General features: G+C 39.9%; 1 protein-coding gene across 9 annotated transcripts in view; it reads left to right on the plus strand.

Annotated features, from left to right (window-relative positions):
- LOC1279364 (uncharacterized) overlaps nt 1-20,423 on the plus strand; it is a 102,227-nt gene that overhangs the window by 40,215 nt on the left and 41,589 nt on the right. The gene's annotated exons all lie outside the window — the stretch shown is intronic.

Raw genomic sequence — 20,423 nt, forward strand, 5'->3', positions numbered from 1 at the left:
ACAGCGAGGATGGTGGGTTTTTTTTATTTATGGCATCCTTGTTAAAAGTATCATAATTCGAACGGTTTTAAGCTTTTCGCTCATTAATGCAAAAGACTAAATTCCCATTAACTAATGAAATGGTTTTCGAGAAACATAAAATGTATTGCTAAAAAGAGGCATCAGCTTATTGTATTCATCAAACATATTTTATTGCTTCATATTTCCTTTCGGTTCCCATCGATGCATTCGCCATAAATAAAAGTACATCAATGCTTGAATCACACCCCTACAAGGTTGGATACATTTCATACTCTAAATGACACAGTATGTGATGATTCTACGGTGCTGCAAGAACGACTCAACCTTTCAAAACCTACTGTAGGAAGTTGATGACGTTTACCATTTTATTGATTAAGCTTCTGGCCATTTTATTGACCCATAACCGACACTTGCACGACCAGATAACAGCAAAAGGGGTTGAGCATTTCGATTGAACCCGCAAGCTACGGACCGTTCTGTTCGGAGCGTATCGGTAAGGCCTGCACAAACTGGTGCACCGGCAGCTTATAAGCGAACCACACCCAAAAATGGCGAACATGTTTCTGCATCGGCTCTTTACGCAGTGCCGGAGGACGTTGGAAGAACATACCAACTGCGCTCTTCCTGAAGTTGACTCCAAGGTTTTGTACTGCATCTATAACAAGCACAACATTCATTGCCTCGAAGCGTTTAGCTAGAAACCGCGCAGCTACTTAAATTAAATTCGAACGCAAGACTTATTGAACGTTGCATAGGATGGTGTGACCAATAGCTAAATATCATAACACATGGATTTCGGAGAAAAGTCACGTCCATTTTTTGCAGCATTGAACAAAACACATAAAGTTTGATAATTGACGAATACATGGTTGTCTGGAATCAGTAGCTGGATTTTAGTGGTTTCAATTATTCAAAAAATCTCTCGACAACAAGATAGATTATCCGGTAGAATGTAGAAACATTTTTACGTGACGTATAGAAAGCCAATATGAAGAACAAAATGAAACATAAAACAAACAAATAAATCAACAGAGTTTAAACAATATTTCAAACTATGACAAATGGTCAAAAGGCTTGCTAACAGAATATTTTTTCTAAATTCTTCTTCTTCTTCTTCTTTGGCACAACAACCGCTGTCGGTCAAGGCCTGCCTGTACCCACTAGTGAAGTGAGCTTGGCTTTCAGTGACTTATTGTTACCATAGCAGGATAGTCAGTCCTACGTATGGGGACGCGGTCTATTCGGGACTTGAACCCATGACGGGCATGTTGTTACGTTGTAGGAGTTGACGACTGTACCACCAGATCGGCCAATTTTTCTAATTTTTTCTAAATTAGCTGATCAAAAACTAAAATTAACATTAGTCACTACCTTTTTTCATGTAAAAGCTCTACACTGATCATATTTATCCTGTAATATAATTACAAAGGCATTATTAAGGGTAAAAAATGAAGCTAAATTATGTTGCAGAGTGTTTCTGAATGCAGATGATTAAATCAGTCCTGAATAATTACATGCTATATGTTTCATTCATTAATTCATTCATTCATGAATTCATTGACTGCTTCTGCATTTAGATTACTAGAAGCGTGTTGAAGCACATTTTCATACTACATCTCTCGTTGGCTTCGATTTTAGTGTTCTTATTTTTTAAACCGTAACCATTAACCCTAAGTCGTAAAGTTCATCTAAAGTAGCTCTGCTTGTCTAATCGTTAATCGTTAAACTTTCGGTCCAAAGTAATTAACAACTCTCCCGTGTGGTGTGAAACACCCGGCATACCGTACAATTTATTTCATGCAAATTAGTCAACGACTAGTGGACCAACGAAGCCTATATGGAGAAAACTAGAGATTGAAATCGGACATGTTCGACTGCAACTGTAAAAAAGCTTAAATATTGGGTGCTGTTGCTGCCGGTGTGCTCTGAGTACAATTCTCTTTCTCTCCACGGTGCTCAAACAAATTCAAATGTCGATTCTGCAAAATTGTCCTACCGGCTGCGGGCATGTATGCACCAATTAGGTAAATTTATGCGATTTATGCTGGTACTGGCCTTTTGGTGAAAAACTCAGCCCCACGGGTGTACTAAATATTTGACTGCCGTCGCTGCCGGAATCTCAACGTAAAGCGACCGACCGAGTGCGACAAAATTGGTTTGCCCATCGGTTTGCATTCGAGGAACGGTGAGGGAAGACAACAGTCAACGGGTCCGAAATTAGGTTGCTTATTTTCATAACATTTTAAATCATAGTCGCAACTAATTAAACCGAATGATTTATGCAATTGCTCTAGCCACCACAAAACCGGACAGCCGTGATAATGGTGTCGATTATAGTGTTTCTGTTTTTGTTGTATAGTATCACACTCCCTACCCCACAAGCGGAAATAGCAAATTAGTGGCTTTCCTTTGCTGAATCCGTGTCACATATCGCCGTGATTTGAGGCAGTGTTAGGTATTTGCACATGGACTGATGATAAATCGAGCCATTCGACTGGTTACAAACCTCGTTTAAGCTTTTTTTTTTAATTTCGTTATGTTTTTTTTTTGAAAGAAGAATCATCGCGTATTAAACCGAGATTGAATTTCCATCGGATGGCTTAATGGAAATGTTTAGCTAATAATGTTATTTACGGGTGATAAAAAAGGATAATTGATATGCATTCGTTTGTTGAAGTATAACACATGGGCAGAAACATGAACATTTTTTTAAATGACACATTTTATTACAGTCACCTGAGGTCAATTTAATCGATAACATCCTCATAAGATTAAAACCATAAGCGAAAATCGATATGTAAGGTACGAGGGTTTTGTATTGCCACATGTTTGCGTAACGTAACGTTTAAAATAGCTCTGTTAAGTACATAAAAAATACTATGGAAATGATTTTACCAAAAATTAATTGATAATTGTTCAACTTATGCGTACACTATGAGATACAATGGATTAAGAATTATTATTGTTTTAGTAAAATGATACCGATGTTATAGTCAAAAGGTAATTTTAACTCCCTATAAACATTATTTAAACGTTAAATAAATAATAACACAATTTAATAAACGAACATAAATTTTATATGTTTTAAAGTTCAATTATTATTATGATTTTATTGACTCAATAGTTTTGTAAATTGTTAAACACTTAAAGGTATTACTTGGTTTTTCAATAGATTCCTATTACATAAATGAATGTTTAATGTAATGTTCATTTTATGCTATAGTGCGCGTTAATTGAAAATCAAAAAGTAATTTAAACAATTTAGGGCCGGTCTGGTGGTACAGTCGTCAACTCGAACGACTTAACAACACGCCCGTCAGGGTTCAAGCCCCGAATAGACCGTGTCCCCATACGTAGGACTGACTATCCTGCTATGGTAACAATAAGTCACTGAAAGCCAAGCCCACTTTACTTAGTGGGTACTGGCAGGCCTTGACCCGCAGCGGTTGTTGTACCAAAAGAAGAAGAATTTAAACAAATGTTTAGCATAAACATGATTTACAAAGCATTTTTATCACGAATTGTTGAGCCGTTGATTAATTATATTTGCTTTTGTCAGTCACATATGCAATGATGCCTACAATTGATCATCAACAAACCGGTAGTTGACGAATAATGATAAAACTCACGTATTTAACACCTCAAATAGGGCATTTATTTTGCCATGTTTACACGCACATTCATCCTGCTTCGTCACGGTTTAAACGATGTGAACGAGGTTCGAGGTTTCGAAATTGAGCTTTAAGTATCGTTTATTTAACGATCGTTTTTCGATCAGACGGCGTCCGACTTTGGCCTGATGCGGTGACGACAATGGCTGACAACAGTGTCCCCAGAATAAACAATCAATTTATATTCAATGTCAACAGCAAAAAGGACCGCGAAACTCAACGGAAATGAATGCAGAGCGAGAACAAAAAAAAAAATTGTCGCACAAAAAAAAACACATTCATTAATAATAATTACTTCCGTGCGAACAGCGCTGCGATTTTTGAGACCATCAACAGAACTGGACGGTAGGGAATGTTGGGAAGTCGCCACAATTCGTCGATGAACGGTGGGGATGTGCAGAATGGATGGAAAAGTTTTGATTGAATTTCCATCGGCAAATCCACTGCATTGCGCCAGCCAGCACGACCCGACCGGCTGGATGGAAGCGCGTTGGTGAACAGCAGAAAGAAAAACACACGTAACTGGCCGGCGAACCACATGGCCCGTGGCAACATAATGCAAAACTTCACCCGGATCCGAAGTTCGCTAAATCTCCGAAACCATGACCAAGCAATCCTTCATTCCCGGGGACCCAATTTTACAAACATCATCATCTCGAGGGTACAGGGACGTTTGGCAGCATTAGCGCATGATAAAACATCACCAGAGCAAGGGTGCGGGAGGAGAGGAGGAATGGTTTTTGTTGTTGTTTTTGTTGTTGTAGCTTGGGTTTGTTGTACTCTGGAGTTCAGCTCAGATAACAGAGCAGCTCAGAGGAGACATAGTCGGGACTTGATGGTCCGATTCGATCGTTCAAAGTTTGCCAAAGCTACGGAAGCAAGGCAATGTGCTTTTGAGGTTCTGGGTTGCTTCCTGCCTCTGCTGTGCACCTTACCCGTTTATCCAGTTTTGTTTTCACTACCAACTGGTACAACATCCAGTAGTGTAGCATTGGCATGGCAATGTTTTTTTTTTTCGTTTCACAGGCCAGAGTTTTTTGATTGATGACGCCAGAATAATGTGCTTCCATGTGGCGGACGAAGGACAGAAAGAAATCCATAACAAATTTCTCAGAAAGGCGCCCCCTCTTTGGAACAGTTGCGCTACATTTTTCGTCAATCACCCGTGCTAGCACCAAACAGAAACACATTATCGCCTTGAGCGGATCTTTTCTTTTCCATTTTGGTTAACAGTTGAATCGAACGAACTGCATTTCGAAATTTCCGCGCTAAAATCACTCTGAAGGCACGAGGTGACGAAACGACAATGGCTGTAATAAAACCAGTCTAGGCAGAAATGGTATGCTCTTAAAAATGGACGCGCAGACTACGTGACAACGAGCAATTATGTGGTTATGATAAGGTTTTATGTGTCTTTTGTGTGTTTGAAATGTTCGTTGAAATTTGTATGCTAAGCTACAAGATTATAGGAGACTTGGAGCTTGGAACAGTCTCTTATGGATATTTTTGGATAGATTTATATATTGAACTACATAGATCTCATAATATTTTATGTTAATTACTATGTATAACAAACTTTTAGTTATGGAGTAAGAAATCGATTCGCATCTAGCTCTCGTTGCAAATAGGTTAAACTCAAAGCAAGTATCGTAAGTCGGTGGTACGGGTAGGATTTGTTTTACTTCAACGTAATTCTACGTTGTTCAGTGTGTGTGTGTTTGAGTACACGGAACGTGCTCAAGAATATTTCGCAAGCATTTAAGATAGGTTGCAAGAATGTGAAGGAGTTTCGATAGTCTGTCAGTTGAACAGAACCCTTCGGCGAACCATAATGGAAAACGTGCCGCTTATTATTGATGCCAGATTTACGCACCTTATTTAAACAGCGTTTGGAGCTTTATTATTTAAATCAACCAACCTTTTTTGCAAGAAAACTCAACAACCAGATATTAGAATTACAAAACGGCCCTAAACCATTGGAAAGAAATACCCCCCAATTGACCGAGCATCATTCTCAAAACAAATCAAATTAGCTTTCAAATCTAATACCATTCATAAACCTTTCAATGGCACACCTTCTCAGTCTCGAAAGGCGAGCAAAATTAAATGTGTTTATGTAGCTACTTTACACCTCAAAACTATCAATTGAAATTCAATTTTCGGCTACCACAGCAATACGGGTATCGTTCCTTTTTCTTAAATAACACCTTACTGCCCATCTTTTCCTTACATTTTTTTGGCAATTCCATGAGGTCTTGCTTCTTGAACCGCTACGATCAAATCGATTCCAATCACAATAATCTGTTTACCCAATTATTTTTGAAGCAATCGGCCAGCCACAAAGATTTCGGGGCCGTGTTTTCTGCCAATACTTGTTAGCCCCTCCCGGCGTGAAAAAACAGCGGGGAGTAAAATTTAGTGTCGGTTGTTGAAATTTTGATTAGACTCCCTTTTCGTTCCTACTCGCCTGCACCACAACCACACCACAACGTCACAGCAAACAACTCTAGTCAGCTCGTTGGCGCCAGCTGCGTAATCTGGAAAACCGAGACCTTTCACGCGGTGTGGAAAAATACTCATTTTACCACCTATTTTCTTTCACAGCGCTTCTTTTTTACCACCAAAGCTACAATTCCATTTGAAGCCCTTAGATCGGTGGTAGAAGTAGATTGAATTTTAACGAACTTGCGCTGTACGCATTCAATTGAACTGTTTGCCCGTCAACGCTGCTAGGGGACATGCGTCACTACGAGAAAACTGGTGCAAAAGTAGAAAAGCGATTGAAAAAAAACGGCCGTACAGAGACGATTAATCGAGTCGAAAACCTTCGTTCACAAATACCTTACCGGACTGGCATTATAGCTAAACTTACCAAGCTACCCAAAGGATTCGATCCGGAAACCTTCGGAACGTTCGCACTGTCTGTAATCCTCCAATAAAGAACTGTAATTTATTTGTTTATTTTGCGGTTTTTCCTACTGCTCTTGCCACTAAAGGATCATTGAAAAAAGGGCAAAAATAAAAGCGAAAGTTTGGGGGTGATACCAGCACAACGAACTGAAGCTGCTCTTGGTAAGCCCAGTGCAGCTGGACCATGGGCAGCAATCGATAACGTAATGCTGTGTAACAAAATCAGTTACCAGGTCACAAACACCTTTGCGGAACGGAAAGGATGCGAAACTAAATTGAACTCAAATAGAATGGCACATGAGGATTGGTGCTAAAATTAACCAACGCGAACCTTTGGTGCTGATAGATACAGGAAAATCCCTGTAGAATCTTATCCCATAAATGTATGCTTCATAGAAATGTGAGTCGGATTTACGACGGTCAGCAGTTGATCGATTAAGATCACAAGCACATTTTTATTACTTCTGATACAAGGCATTTGGAATTTATCAAAAATTTAGCATAATGGTAGTGTTGCGAAAGCTACTTCGTCGGCTCCTCGACCTCAAAGAAAATAACGACCTTTTTCACCAACGTACAATTTCACTTGACTGTAACACCGGATTGACCGATTTTAACTGTATAAAGTTTTTTCATTGTAGTTAAAAAACCGGTCTTTGTCGTTCGCTAACTTTTGAAAGAGGCCGATTATCCTGCGCACGGTGTATTTATCGCCTTTCTTCCAGCGACAGTTGCGCCATCGCGTTACGCAGCGAACGTTGCCCTTTTTCCGATCTCCGCAATTTGGAAGATCGACTATGGTAACCGAGCTGTTTACACTTATCTCCTGTCATGTTGTGTTTGTTTTGGTTTTGCGTGTGCCATAAAAGAGGCACGTGGTTTGTCGACACAGTTACTTGTAACAGGTATTGTTTGTGTTAAAAGTGACTTGATAGTAGAGTTTAATATTAAATTGAGTGGCTGGGCTCTAAAATTAAATTACAGATTGTAAATATTTATTTGTACAGTTTTACTTCGATATTTTTAAATAGATACAATATGTCACTCATTTCTCGCACAGAGTGGAATTCACAATCATGCGAATTAAAAACATCACATATTTCCAGATTTTTGGCTAGTTTCAAAGATTTTCAATTGAAGATAAGAGATGTAACAATTCAAAACATAAATTTAAGCTAGAATGTAAAATTAAGGATTAAAATTAAATTAGTGTTGGAATCGTTCTTACTGCTGTTGCATATGAACGTTCCATTTGTTCGCATTTATTTCTTTTTTAGACACACATATCACGAACAGCGCGGAATTACCTAGTTAATTGATAGAAATAATTATTTTAGTTAAGCTCAAGTTATATTTTACTTTAGTATGTTCATTTAGACATTCCCATCCATTGCATATTTTTATGAAAAGATAGAAAGTGCATAGAGACACATTAAAAAAGATAAGAATAATGACTTTAAAAAACAGAAAAAAAGTGATAATCAGTAAGTTTATCAAAACAGTCCAAGACAAACTACACACTAACTTTTTTTTTTACCGCTGTTCAGTAATTTTCTACTTAAATTTTGTCAGCTATATTTACTGATCCGTTAAGTATATCACAGTAAAGCCATTCTGATAGTACTGATTGTTCAGGAATTGATTGGGATTAAATAGAGTGGAAAAAATCCAAATTGAGGTTTTAATTGATTATTGAGGCGCAGGGTGGCAGTCCGTTCAGCTTATGTTCATTCATATTTCATAAAATTTGACACAGATTTGAGGACCGTTCCTCCTGAATAATAATAAACTTTATTTTGTCGAAACAAGTTTGATGATTCGGTAAGCACTCACGAAATTTCAGCAAGAGCAGTGGTGTGAAGATTTAGCATACCAACACGGTTGCCAATTCTTTCACATTAATCCCGCAAGCCTAAATCACATAGGAAATTTTGTCACGGTGTGTGTAAGCGCCTACTAAAACAAGTGCATGTCGCATTGTATTGTTTTGATGTTCTGACTGTTGGAGCGACTTGACAGAATGATTTGCTGCATTTTCAGTTATTTGTTTTACTGATCTCCGGTGAAACGATTATTTATTTTGCTGATTTTCAGTAAAAATTGCATTACTGAAATGCATAAAAATATTTGTTTGAATGAAAAACAGTAAAAACGTACCACTAATGCTGAAATTCAGTATAACTATCTATTACTGAATGATGTTCATTATATTACAGAAGCAAACTTTAAAAATTTGCTATGTAGTTGCTTAGCATCATTTTAACCCAGACGCAAGAAGTGCTTTATTTTTTACGAAAAATAGAGAAATTACTTGATTATCGACATTCAAACATGATTGTGTGTTGTAAATATGACACTCAAAACGTTTTTCTCTTTAATAAAATGCGAAACTGGCTACTGTCTAAATTATGCATGTTTTATCATGAAGGAACACAATATATATTAATCTGACTTTATGCTGTACGCGTTACTATCTTTCACTTTGCGAACATGTTCCATGTACTGGAACATGGTGAGTATGTATGTATGGTAAAGTCGCACGTCGAACATATCATTTTGTTTTCACTCGGTAAGCGTATAGCATGTATGAAAAACAAAACTACACAACATGCAAAACTTTTTAAGCTTGTGTATATTTTTGTCTTTTTTTTTTTGGAGATGAAAAGTGAAAAGCCAACATGTTGATGTGCCGGTTGCCAATAAGATTGTGGCTGACGGGAGGCGCATCGATGTCAAAACTTTCAAATTAAATTGCTCTCGGTAGTCTCCGTTGGCAAGTGGAAAACTCTGCGCCATAAAACACGCCTGTCCAACCTGCACCGCACCGCTTCTCCGTTATTCCAGATTCCAGTCGCGGATTCCAGTTCCCGAGTAACTTCTGAAGGAGACAAACAACTTTCCAAAACTACCGACGGGGGATAAATCGACGGAAGTGTCTTGAACGAGGACCGAATCAAGACGCTTTGGCTGGTGACAGAATGGCTGGAGCAAATCCTTCGGCTGGTCAGCTTCATCAGCTAAGACACGGTGTGTTGCAGCAGAAGTGTTGGGTGTGACGAGACCGAGTTTATGACATCGTAAACGTGGTGATGGTTGTTTGAAGTTGTATTCGACACTGCGACACTGAGTGATGGGTATGTGCGACGGTCTTAGAATTCCGTTCCCGTACGTGGCGTCACAAAATGTGGTGGCCTGAGGGTCGTTTTAGAACAAAGAAGAAAATGGACGCTCGGAAGCACCAGCGCAGCAATCATTAGTATTACTTCCTCCATCGTAAAAACAGTTATAATTTTACGATCTGAAGGGTTCCGCTGGGGGAGGGATGCATATTTTACCATCCCCCGAGCGTACATAACAACGGACAAATCTTAACATTACATCTAATTTACTTAAGAGTTATCCTGGCAAAATTGGTTGCTTGAACATAAAACTTTTAATTTTTGACACAGAAAAGCTACCAGAGGTGAATAATAAATGCATGTTACTGTTTTCATGATTTATTCATCGCATAGATGGTTGTTTCGCTCCCAAAACTTTTTGGTATTGGACATCAATACAATAAACCAACAAAAATTCTAGGAAACGCAAAAAAAATCGTCACCCAAAATACCCGAAAAAAATATGTGAAGCAATCAACCAGCATGTTCGGAAAACAATAAACAACTTTGGGGCATGTACGTAACATAGTATACAAAACTTAAAAATGCAAAATCTCCTAAAATTACAAACTAAGTAGGTCATTCCTGCCAGAAGTAAATGTAGGTGACGAAGAATGACCCCATCACGTGGTTTTTGTTTCATTTCATTTTCTCATAAATCCCTTCACCATAGGCAACACACTCGTTTGACAGCTTCGCGCATAAATCTCAACCACATCCGCAGATTGAAACAGGGTACGACTAAGCTACTACTTTTTCTAACGCAAGTCATTCTGGGACCTGAAACCCAATCGTGTAGCTTCTTCCAGGCGGAAATGGAAAAAGTAATGAGATATCCGGCTTCCTTTCTAGGAAGGGTCACTAAATTGATATTTATCGTGTCATAAATTATGACACAAACGGTAGTGCACCTTTCAAAAGGTGTGGGGTGTATGTTTATTTAACTTCCGCCTTAAAGGCGTCACAAAGAAGCAAACGAATTTATACGAATTTTCAAGGGATGGAAGTTGAGGCTGTTAAGCTTCTACTTTGGAAAGCAGCAAAACTTTGCAATTGATTCAAATGCTAGAGAAAGTATGTCTAACAAAAGCATCAATTGGAATTAGTTGGAAGATTAACCCAATGTGCATAGCTGGCTTATGTAGCTTTAGTAAATTTTAATAAAAGTACATGAGACTAAGTACACCAAATTCCCATGCGAATCCAATTATGCAATTAACCTCAAGCTTCATTCTGACTTTTTGTCCGGTTACCGTAATAGGTTTAACCCGCATGTTGCCAACTACGACTATTTAATAACATTAGAAACCAAAAGGGTCTATGATCGGAGGCATAACAATACATTGCTTCGTTGAAACTACCGACCGTAATGGCCCAAACTAACCATGTACCCTTTTTTCTGAGTTACGTTTTCATGATAATTTTAGAAAGGATGGCTGATGGATAAATACATGACTGAAAATAATTGGAACGAAGTGAAGTAATAGAAGATTATTTCTTTCTCATTAATTGAGTCATTGAGTACAAATATGTGTTTAAAGGAAATAAACACAACTAGGTCATTACATATGTTTCGTAGATGTATCAGTTGTTTTATGCTTTATTTGAAGTGTTTTGCTTATAGTTGTTTGTTTCTATACAAATTAAGTTGAATTGTGTTTTAATTCCCGGAAACTGTGTTGCTTCATTGTTGAAATCGTGTTTTTTCAAAGCTTGATGTTGTAATACTATAATTATAACATATCCAATAGTGATGGACAAAATTTGCCTGCAGCCAAATTCCGATTAATACGAATCTCGCTGCTTTTGGATTCAGATCCACATTGAAATTAAGAGCATGGAGAGGAGAGAGGGTTCCGATGGAATAATATTTAGCCTACTAACTTATGACTACTCTTCCTAATTTTCATTCCTGTACTATACACTGTATTTCCACGAAGCTATAAGCTCATGGATCAAACTGCAAAACTTAACGGAAAAATCCATCACACACTCACAAATGCAATGATAACGACAGCAGGCTACAATAATGATGGTTATCAGCGCGATTCCTTGCAAGGCAAAAATACTATATGACCGGGTTATAAGCCACATACAGCTGAAAGATTTGTCGTTTACATCCATCTATACAGATTTTACCTCCTTAAAAACACTTATATAGTGATAACAGCGTTTGCGTGGTTTTTAGGTTGTTTTCTGTGATTTGTTTAATGCTTACCGATTACTATTTGGGCTCATCTTCTGATGTATTGTAAGCTACCAGTAATTATTTCAATTCAATTCTGTAACTGATTCAATTCGACATTATATTGAACTTTTCTCAAAATTGTTTAACTTATTTGTTTAAAAAATGCCATAATGTCAGCAAATAGTGGGAGTTGGTCAAAATTTCTATACCTGTATCTGGATTTGTTCGGAGCAGCCGGATTCGAAGCCATATTTATTTCGGAGTGGATTAATGATTCTTGGGCTCCTATAACTAATATCAAATAATAAATAGTTCCTATTACACACTTTATAGGATGCTGACAAAAATATGCTTCTACACACCTTTCAACGTATGCCACATGCTTCAGCAACTTATACGTAAAGAGTTAACAGAGAGCTGTTTTACTACTGAACGTCAAACATCCCCAACAGTACCTGCCACATTCCATTACCGAAAAACAACGAACCGAATAACGTTACAGAAGCCTCGTCGCGGTTGCTCTTTTCTAACTTTTAAATTGACCCATTCGAAACATCCCATCCTTTCGGTCGCCTCATCTTTCTACCGAAACCCAGCTCAAGTGGTAAAAGTTTCGATCGCAAAAGTGTCACGTTCGATCGTCTTTAATATGTAACAGAACCGTGCTAGTTTTTCAATAAGTGGATTAGCTTTTCCCTGCTTGCAAAACCCCTTTTCACACCCGGTGCTGCTAGCTGCTGGTACTTTCTCGGGCCGAAAGTTTGCTACGGAACGCGGGATGAGTCTGCAGGGCATGAGAGCAGCTTCGTGTTGTCCTGACGGCGAGTATGGTGATTCTCATACTTTGAAATTAGCTACTCAAGCCAAAACCCCGTCGAAGACTTGCCAACCCAGCAATGGATAGCATTGGCTGATGAAGTTCCCACAGGACTGCCAAATTAACCCAATAATCTCGCCCGTATGCTTATGACATGGACGAACTTGTTACACGAGCTGACACATAGAAGTACCGCCTGGTTCTCGGAAATCTCTCGCAAACCCGGCACATCCAGCTACTACATCTGCCTATCAGTAATCTACCAGTTGCGAACCAGTTGGCCACAGGGGGTTACTGGATCCCTTGGCCCGTTCTTCGGCCACCCCTATATGTGGTGCCCTTTGGACCGAAAAAGATGCTAATGATAATCTCAAATCCCTCGGTGTGTGAATGTGTGGCGCGTGTAGTGTGTGTGTGTGTATTCCTTCCACGGATGCTGGCACCTTGACGGTTCTGACGTTGAAGCAAGATTGCCTGGAGGGCTTAGGATAAGTGGAGTAAATTGCATTTCACTCGCTTCACGAACCAAAGCGAACAGATGCGATAGCGAAGAAGCACATCGTTTTGCGTTCCTCTGCTTCCGAGCGGTGACTGGAACGATTTGGGAAGAATATATTTTATTTAACTATTTTATGAATGGAGGAATGGTGTAACAAATGTAATTGGAGGATACTTTATCCTTCTTATGATGTAACATGTTGAAAGAAAATGTTCTGCGAAAAATAATCAATTTGTAAGAGTTCTAATCATATACTTTTTAGAAGTTTTTCAATATTTCTATAATGCAGTGCTTTTTAGAAATAACCAGAGGTTGTTTTTGCAAGTTAATAGTTTAAATTTTGAATAAAATTGATTGAATTTTCAACACATTTATTAGTATTTGAGGTTCTGTAAAAGGGAACATTTCTAGATTTACAGACATGAAATTTGATAAACAGATAAAAATGTCCATGGGCTCCAATGAATTTTTTCTTCTACTTGGCGTCATACACGGTGATATGAGGCTTGAACCCATGATGCCCATGTGGTAAAACTCGCAATTTGACGATCACAGAACCGCCCCACCATGAAGTGCAAATAGATAATAAATAAATAAAGTAAGAATTACAAAGGAAAGCAGTGTAGAAGCGAGTGGGCTAGACACAGCTCGACTAATCTATTTAATGTACTTAATTTAATTAACAAAAACTCTGCATTCCAAAGAATTGCGGTGACAATGTGATGTTGAATTAATAGCAGAGGTTAAGTTAACCTTTTGTCTTACATCTTTTATTTATATAAATCTTAGGACTAATTCCTAACTGGTAAGAGTCTTGCTAAATAATCCCTGTTGTTGGTCTATTCTACATTTGCGTTGCAGGTAGATGCAACCATAGGATTGTTCCTGATACCACGGCGGTGCAGTCACGTTGATGATGCACATAAACCGGTATCTTGTAGTGCATTCACTTGTTATTTTTTCGTAATTCACGCGCTGCTGACCGGTGTCGTCTGATGATACTTTGTCTGCACGACTCAATCTAGTCTCATCTGATCAACATGCATGTTCTTATTTTTAATAAAATCACTACTTGATCAATCTCGCTAGGATCAATCAAAACGCATTGTTCGATGTACTAAAATTCTTTCCAAACTCTCATTCAAAAGAATATTTGATCATGTGCGTTGAGTTGAGTAACGGTACTGAAAATATAGCAAAATTACCTTTAACCAAAACTACACCTCTTAATCGAAAATATTCTGTAGCTGCATTGTTGTGAGGTTTTGATTGTAATGAAATGAATTCTTATTAAATCTTAAATAAGTAAACAAAAATCTCAACTTTTATGGCTTTAATGCTGTCGAAGCAAAAGAATACGATGCTAGGAACTAGGGGCGCCAGATGGTGTGAGCGAAGCGAAAATAATACCGAGAACTCTGTATTTGCTTTGTAAAAACAAAGGACAATTGTCTGCGCTAAGGCACGTGCGCGCTTTTGGTGGCCGATCGGCCTTTCTTAGAATTTCATAGGTTAAGCGACAAACCACAGAAGTTTGCTATCATGAGCGTATGAAATAAAAGGGCAGTCCATCTTTAGCACTCGACGCGATCGGTCAAAATAAAAGAATTTTCACAGCAGTCCAAAGTTTTAATGTTTAAATTCAAAACATTTTTTGGTCCTTCTAACCGTATTCGAACATTTGGTTACTCGAAACGAATTCCAACAGCAGTTTTGCTTAGTTCGATTCGAAACCTAATGCTAGCTACAATCACTATCCGCGAACGTGATTGTGCACAGCGAAAGTGTTGATGAACAATAAGAACAATGTCAGTGGAACGCACGCCGGTAAAAGTTGCCGATCTAGTGGGCGACCATGAAAAAAGTGTCACACCAGGTGAACAATTGCCGTCGACGTCTAAGATGGATCTCTCTGACCCGTTCAAAGGTTTCGGAACGGGAAAAAGTGACATGTTGGAACATGAAAAGGCTTCCAGAGTGCGCGATCATCTCGATCGAAAGATGAACCGACTGGATACCATTCTAAGCGATGCGGATCTGGAAATTTCCCAGCTTAACGAATGTGCGGACCGACTTGCGGCGGTGCAGTCGGAATACGAGAAAGTGCATGTGAGCATTTTAGAAGTGTCGGACACAATCGAAGAAGAGGAAGAAATTTATGCACGCTTCGAGACGAAGTTGTATAAATTAATGCGAAACGCAAAGCAGCGAATCGCAGCTGCTACAGTGAAAGAAGTGTTACCTTCTAACGTTTCGAAGCAAACATCGCGAGTGAAGCTACCGGAAATCAAATTACCGAAATTTGACGGTTCTTTGCAAAATTGGACGACGTTTCGTGATAATTTCAAAACGCTGATAGATGCGGCGCCGGAGCTAAGTGAAGTGGACAAATTTACGTATTTGATTTCATGTCTAACGGAAGATGCAAAGCGCGTGATAGAAGCGATAGAAGTTACCACAGCGAATTACAGCGTTGCCTGGGATTTACTATGCACCAGATATGAGAACAAATATCTAATAGTGAAATCTCATGTGGACTCTATTTTTGCCATCTCTCCGATTAAAAAGGAATGTCCGGAATCTATCATGCGTCTGGTGGATGAATTTGAGCGAAATTTGAAAATGTTAGAAAAGCTTGGTGAACGGCCTGAAGGGTGGAGTACGTTGTTAGTGTTTCGCTTGTCATCGTGTTTGGATCCGGCTACTTTGCGACAGTGGGAAACACATAAGCGTTCGACTGAAGTTCCTACCTACGACGAGTTAGTGAAGTTTCTCCGAGATCATTGTAGAGTGTTACAATCTGTGGAATCAGTGAAATTAGATCCGTCGGACAAAACCTCATCACAGTTTCGACGCAAACCGGTCCAGAAGAACACAGCAGCGTATTCGACAGTGTCCTTAGGTGCAGCGGAAAAGTGTGTTTTTTGTCGTGACGTGAAACATTCTCCTTACAAGTGCGTTATGTTCCGAAACATGGCAGTGAATGATCGAAAGGATTTAGTGAAGAACAAGAAACTGTGTTTCAATTGTTTATCATTGGGTCATACGGTTAAGGACTGTCCATCAGGTACATTCCGTATTTGCCACAAGAAGCACCACACCATGTTACACGAACAATCGAATGCCATGCCAGTTCAGGAAGTATTGCAACAGCAAACGATACCCGAATGCCAACCCGGTCCTTCCACTCCTGCTTCGTCTAATCCAGAAACTCCAGCTTCGTTAAATCATTGTTTTGTGAATGTGCCACCGGCTTCTAATCAGGTATCTTCAACGGTCTTGCTTCAAACGGCCGTGGTCAAGGTATGTGACTGCAACGGAACGCAGTATTGGGCGCGAGCTCTGCTCGACTCAGCATCACAATTGAATATTGTGACAGAACGACTAGTACAACGTCTTCGACTCCCTCGCATCAAGGAAGTACACTCGATCGGCGGTATTGGTGAGTCGAAAATCATGTCTTACTCATCGGTCATGGTGAGCATCAAGTCAAATTGCAGTGCTTTTAGAACGACATCCAAATTTCATGTGCTCAGCCAAGTCACAAGAAATCTACCGGTAAGTGCAGTCGATCTAACAAAGCTAACCTTACCTCTAAACATCGAACTAGCAGACCCTAATTTCCATGAACCCGGACCAATCGACATGATAATCGGCATGGACCTGTATTATCTAATCTTGGAAGAGGGCCTTTTGAAAATGCAGTCAGGTGCATTGGCAGTACAAAAAACTGTGCTAGGATGGGTCATAGCTGGAAGAGCCACCGTTTGCCAACCAAGTGAGCAAACATCAGTAGTGGCTCATGTGAGCAGCAACCTCGACGCACAGCTTAGACAATTTTGGGAACTTGAAGCATGCCAGACTAACAGCAAACTATCGGTGGAAGAAAGCAAATGTGAACAATATTTTGATAGAACAACAAAACGTAACACCGCAGGTCGGTTTGTGGTTTCTCTACCAACACGCGACGACAAAATTGCCCAGCTGGGCGAATCCAAATCTATTGCTTTGCGCAGATTCCTAGCATTAGAAAGACGTTTAGAAACCAGACCACAACTTAAAGCAGAATATTCACAGTTTGTTTCAGAATATATAAACCTTAACCACATGGTACAAATAACAGAAAACACCACAGGACAAGTTAGCCCAAGCTATTACATGCCGCACCATTGTGTGCTTCGTCCCGATAAAACTACCACCAAGCTTCGGGTGGTGTTTGATGCGTCGTGCTCTTCCAGCAGTGGAGTCTCATTAAACGATTGTTTGATGGTAGGCCCAATCCTTCAAGACGATCTTATGTCTATCTTACTAAGATTTCGTATGCCAAAATTTGTACTCGTGGCTGACATTGAGAAAATGTACAGACAAATTTTGGTAGCTGACGAAGACCGTCCCTTGCAACGAATTCTATGGCGAAATAAACCAACCGATCCAATTTGTACATTTGAATTGAGCACAGTCACTTATGGTACTTCTTGCGCACCATACCTCGCAACTAAAACTCTACAACATCTAGCAAAACTAGAAGCAAATACTTACCCAGAGGCAACAAAGGTTTTAGCTAACGACTTTTACATGGACGACATGCTAACAGGAGTCAATAGTGTAGAGGAAGGGCAGAAACTCAGTGACCAATTATTGAATTTACTTCAATCTGCTGGTCTTTGTCTTCGTAAATGGACATCTAACTACTCCGAACTACTAGAAAAAATTCCCGTTGATCTTCGGGATGATCGAACTGTTTATGATCTTGATTCGCCAACATCATGCATCAAAACATTGGGTCTGAAATGGCAACCAACAACCGACAATTTTCTCTTCGAAACACCTGAGTACAGCAACCATGACAATCCAGTTACGAAACGCATTGCTGTATCAGACTCGGCAAAACTTTTCGATCCTTTAGGCTTGGTCGGTCCTGTGATAGTGGCAGCTAAAATGTATCTTCAAGAGCTTTGGCGCAATGAAACGTCTTGGGATGAACCTCTCAACCCACCAATACAGAAACAGTGGAGAGATTTTCGTAAAAATCTTGCAGAACTTAATAAAATAAGTATCCAACGTTGGGTTCTTTCTCACACGCCTGTAAAACAAATACAGCTACACGGGTTTTGCGATGCGTCTGAAAAGGCGTACGGCGCTTGTATTTACATCAGATCTGTATCCAGCGATGATACAGTTACAGTGAATTTACTAACGGCTAAATCTAAAGTAGCTCCTCTGGCAACTTCGCGTAAACAAAAACGAGTTTGTTTACCTCGTTTAGAGCTTTCAGCCGCATTACTCTTGGCACATCTGTATGAAAAGGTTTCCGGTGCCTTGAAAATTGAAATAGAACCATATTTTTGGTCGGATTCAAGTATTGTCCTACACTGGTTGGCAGCAAACCCATCGCGCTGGAAAACTTTCGTTGCGAATCGTGTATCGGAAATACAACATCTCACTGCAAATGGAAAATGGAATCACGTACCCGGTATAGAAAATCCAGCAGATATAATTTCTCGTGGAATGGATCCAGCACAGCTACAGCATGCCACATTATGGTGGAACGGCCCGAATTGGCTAAATGAAGAACCTCTGATTTTCCCTACAAAGGTTGCAAGTAAGGTTGAACTACCTAAGGAAGATCTCGAAGAAAGAGTTACGTTGGCAGCTCATTCTATTGAACCGAGTTTCATTTTTAAACTGCGTTCGTCATTCGGCGATTTGAAAAGACTTGTAGCATGGATACTCAGATTTGCTCACAACGCAAAACTCAAAAATCGTGATCAACGACGATATACGCATCTGACCACTGAAGAACTAAACGATTCAATCAAGTGTCTCGTCCGTCTTGCACAGCATGAATCATTTGCGGAAGATTTTAAAAATCTTGAAAAAAATGGTTTCGTTGCAAACCATTCCAAATTGAAGTCGTTAAATCCATACATCGAAGCCGGCATACTGCGAGTAGGTGGCAGGCTACGTCATGCAGAAGTATCTAACGATCGACGACATCCTATGATACTTCCATCCAATCATCCCCTCACCGACATGATTGCAATGTTCGTTCATCTGAAAATGTTGCATGCCAGCCCTCAATTTCTGACCACGAGCCTGCGCGAAAGGTTTTGGCCTTTGCGAGTCAGAAATTTAGCCCGAAAGACAGTGCACTCATGTTTGCAATGTTTCCGCTGTCGACCAACATCGCTTCAACAAATTATGGGCGACTTACCAATGGAACGCGTGTCTCCAGCCTTACCATTCGTCCGCACTGGAGTGGATCTATGCGGCCCGATAGCATACCGCTATCCCCATAGAAAATCGCAGCCGCTAAAAGGATACGTGGTCATTTTTGTATGCATGGTCGTGAAAGCGGTGCACATCGATCTTGTTACAGACTTGACCACAGACGCCTTTATTGCGGCCCTACGCAGATTCATCGCGCGCAGAGGTAAGCCTTCATTAATTGAATGTGACAACGCTAAGAATTTTGTAGGCGCATCGAAAGAATTGGCTGTCCTAGCTCAGCAATTCAAGGATCAGGCATGGCAAGGCGACATAACTCGGAAGTGCAGCGATGAAGGCATCGAATTTAAGTTCATCCCCCCTCGTTCTCCGAATTTTGGCGGCCTATGGGAGGCGGCTGTCAAATCCTTCAAAAATCATCTTAGGCCTACGATGGGAAACGCGTTGCTGACCTACGAGCAGCTCACCACGCTTCTAACGCAGATCGAGAGTTACATGAATTCTCGACCGTTGACTCAACTATCAACCGATCCAGCTGATCTTGACGTTTTGACGCCGGGACATTTCCTGATCCATCGTCCGCTTTCTGCCTTGGCCGAACCATCCCTGGAAGCGGTTCCAATCAACCAGCTGAATCAATGGCAGGAAGTACAAGAATATCTTCGAAGGCTGTGGAAACGTTGGAGTACTGAGTATTTGTCCGGTCTACAACCACGGACAAAGTGGACCCGTCAACGCAACAACATCTCCGTCGGAACAATGGTGCTTGTGAAAGACGATGGTTTACCACCCCTGAAATGGTGTTATGGTAGAATAGTTGAGATTTTTCCGGGAAGTGATGGGAACATAAGAGTAGTTACCGTCAAAACGAAAGATGGTTTGTACAAGCGCGGAATATCAAAAATCTGTATTTTGCCTGTAACCGAAAACA

This window comes from Anopheles gambiae, chromosome 3, assembly GCF_943734735.2.
Source record: "Anopheles gambiae chromosome 3, idAnoGambNW_F1_1, whole genome shotgun sequence".
Lineage (NCBI taxonomy): Eukaryota > Metazoa > Arthropoda > Insecta > Diptera > Culicidae > Anopheles > Anopheles gambiae.